This window comes from Marmota flaviventris, chromosome 13 (genome assembly GCF_047511675.1).
Source record: "Marmota flaviventris isolate mMarFla1 chromosome 13, mMarFla1.hap1, whole genome shotgun sequence".
Lineage (NCBI taxonomy): Eukaryota > Metazoa > Chordata > Mammalia > Rodentia > Sciuridae > Marmota > Marmota flaviventris.
The window spans coordinates 1037036-1040385 of record NC_092510.1 but is presented as its reverse complement, the minus strand read 5'-3'; the positions used below and the strand labels follow the sequence as shown (position 1 = coordinate 1040385).

The window sequence follows — 3350 nt, the reverse complement described above, 5'->3', positions numbered from 1 at the left end:
ACCATTGTAACAATCAGGTTACTAGGCTCAACAAGGCCAATTATGGAAGAATGATTCTCTAAACAGATCTACTAAAATGAATGGCTCATGCCACAAGCAACTTTCTTCAAGTTCTGATTAATTTCCCATGAAATAATTGCTTTGCCTACTTCCAAGCAGTTCCTCTATTCATTGCTCCTTTTCCTTGCTGATAGGAGGACCAGTCAACACTGAAACATACAGTATGAACCAAGCATGTGTGATGCCCACTGCACAATAGACTGAAGTCAGTAACAAAGGGAAAAAAGGAGCACTTCAGCTTCCAGGAGGTAAAAGGGAATACAAATTCACAGCAGATTTCCAGAATCCCCAAGCCAAGGAGGTAGAAAATTTCCATCCAATTAAAAAGAGGTTTCTTTTTTGAGTAGAATCTTCAGTGAAGAAATACTATAGATTGAGAATAGTAACATGAGTAAGATTTTAATGGGAATTTCTGGTGCAGTGAAGAGCAGAGAGAAGAGGGAATAATGTCCTGTTGTGGTCAGAATCAGAAAAATTGAAGCATCTCCTGCTTTTTCCACAGACAAAAGGATCATTGGGAGAATTTCGAGGAGTATGGCTGCTTGCCATTGAGGCCTTAGGGATCTTGTTGGGATCAAGAAGTTTCAATTCCAAACCAATGACAGACAGAACTTTGCCCAAAGCATTGTATAAGGCCCAGAAGTTTGAAGCCCAGTATGCATGGCAGAGGCCCCTCTAGAAAGTAAAGAGTTGGGAAAAGACTTGAGGCAGCTGGTTTAAGGCTAGGAAAGGACCCAGTGAAAGAGCAGAAACTAGGAAAACAATGAGGCCCAGCAAAATAACACGGACAAAGCTAAAACTGTTCCATCAGACAGACCCATCTGGTTTATTTGTAGCAAAACAATAAGAGCATAGCAGGTATATACTGTAAGCTGGTGCTACATAGAAGTAGATGTGCTTGAAATGTAGGAGAATGGCAAAGAAAAATGCTCCTTCCACATGCCTTTTCTGAAATAACCGTGCAATGGAGAGCAACATTAATCAAAATAGGAATCCATTGTACTGGAAATGAATATCTGTATTACCAGTGGCTGAGGCAGGAGAACTGCAACTCTGAGGTCAGGCTGGGCAACTTAATTAATCAAGATAGCTGGATGTAGTGATATAATTCAATCTCATAGACAGCATACATAAAGAGTGAATCTGTAAAGATGACAGAAAATCTCTGGAAAAATAAGGTTCTTAAACTGCAGTAGTTCATATTATGAACATTATGCATCACTTGATCAAAATATTTGGCAACAAGTGACAGGACATATTCAAACCACACAAAAAAGCGGGGTAAGCCAAGGTCCACTCTGAAGTTGCCTCATAATACCAATGTGATATTTGCAAACTGTGAATGATAGCAAGCCAGTTGTGGTGTACTTCAAATTCTGTAGAATGGTAGGTGGAAATGAGAAAGCATTTGAGGAGAGTCACCCAGATCGCCAAAGCAGAACACCAATTGCCACTACCCATTAGGGTTCCGAGCACCACCATTGCTGCAGCATTGCACACTTTCCATGTATAAGTTATTCTTACCTGAGAACACAATCAAACCTAAGTACTTTGTATAAATCACAGACATGCAGAATGGAGGCTCTTAACAGTTTCCCATTTCTAGGAATATAACGTCTTGAGCATTTATTAAAAAATTATTTAATAGTGTCTTTGTCAAACTCTCCAAGAGTTTTCTCTCAGTAGTCAAGTCATTTAGTGGACATGGATTGTTTGTCTTTATTTGATAAATGCTGTCCACACTCTTTATTGCTAAAGGAACATGTTCAATCTCAAGTAACACTATGAGTGCTAAGAGGGTCAATATAGTCTATAAAGCCTTGAATAACAGGGACTAAACTTTTGCTGATATTTTAACTGAGTCAGGCTCTTCTTTCCTCAGTAACATGCTTGTTGTTTGCCTATAGTGAGTCTGATCTGTATCAACCTGGTGTGTATAGGAAGGCTCCCTGTGAATAGGAAACCATGCATTGATGTAGGCATTGGGGAAATAGCCTTGGAAACAGGGATCAGTGTCTTTATGGGCATTTGAACTTGGAGTTTTTAAAAAAGAACTTTTGACAAACTAGTAAACAGATCTGTATTCATAGTATGTGAACACATTTCCCAGAAATATGAAGACTAGGATGTGTTTGCATACTTACAGAAAACAATAGCATTTGCTTTATTAAAAGTTCATATGACTGCTGAGCCCATAGTGTCAAGTGAGGAGAGATCCAGATTTGGTGGGGTCTGAAGCTTGTGGAATTGTAGGAGATTATTTAAGCAAAATCAAACTAAATGACCATAAGGACCCATTCTCAGTGCCCCTGCCAGGCCTCTAGGGTATTATGAGGAGAACTCAAGCCTCATGTGTATTAAGGAAAATCTTCTGTGTAGATTATTTGGGAAAAGTGAGATCAAGTCATTCCAAAGTACCTGATAAAGGGCCAAAAACTGTCCTTAAATAAGTAAATGTTGAAAATATGGTATATATACACAATGGAATTTTATTCAGTCATAAAAGACAATAAAATCATGGCATTTTCAGGTAAGTGGATGTGTTATGCTAGAATTCAGGACCCTCAAAAGACCACCAGAGACCAAGATCAATGTAAGCTGCAAAGAGGTGTTTATTGCAAGCTAGCTCTCGGTCCTCCTTGTAGACACAGCAACTGGTGAAACTGAGAGGCCCTGAGCCCAAGGTTTGCAGCAGTTTTATACATTCTTCAGGGAAGGCAGGGACTTCACATATATCATAGCATCTCTTGGCAAATCATCACACACCACGGGAAAATCATAAACAACTTTAAAACATGATTAGCACATTCACTGGTGGGAAGAATTTGGGTAGGGGTGATTGGTTACTAAAATAGGGGGATTCATTTGAACTGATTGGTTTAAGCCATGAGGGGTGTAAGTGCTGAACTGCATGGTTTCCCAACATGTTATCAACCATCATAAACTACTGGGAGGGTCATCTGGCATCCTACGTATTTCCCTGTCTCATACTGATTGGTGGCTGCTAGGGGGTTGCTATGGGTCACTACCTAGTCTCACTGAGTCAGGGACACCTGGCTCAGCAGATATCTCCTGTTATTTGTAGATAAACAACTCAGCAGTGTGGGTATGTGCCTAGGAGTGCTCTGTGAGTCTTTCCAAGGACAAAGGTCACACCCCCTTCCTTGGACAGGATTTGTTCTGAGGTAGAGGCTGGTTTTTCAGATGGAGTTAGAGAAGATAACACTAAGTAAAGTTAGCCAATCCCCCCCAAAAAAACACATGCCAAATGTTTCTCTAATATAAGGAGG

At 40.1% G+C, this 3350-nt stretch overlaps 1 pseudogene; it reads right to left on the bottom strand.

Annotated features, from left to right (window-relative positions):
- Positions 1–459: 459 nt before the first annotated feature.
- LOC139701580 (dolichyl pyrophosphate Glc1Man9GlcNAc2 alpha-1,3-glucosyltransferase-like) lies at positions 460–1542 on the bottom strand (annotated as a pseudogene).
- Positions 1543–3350: the final 1808 nt, after the last annotated feature.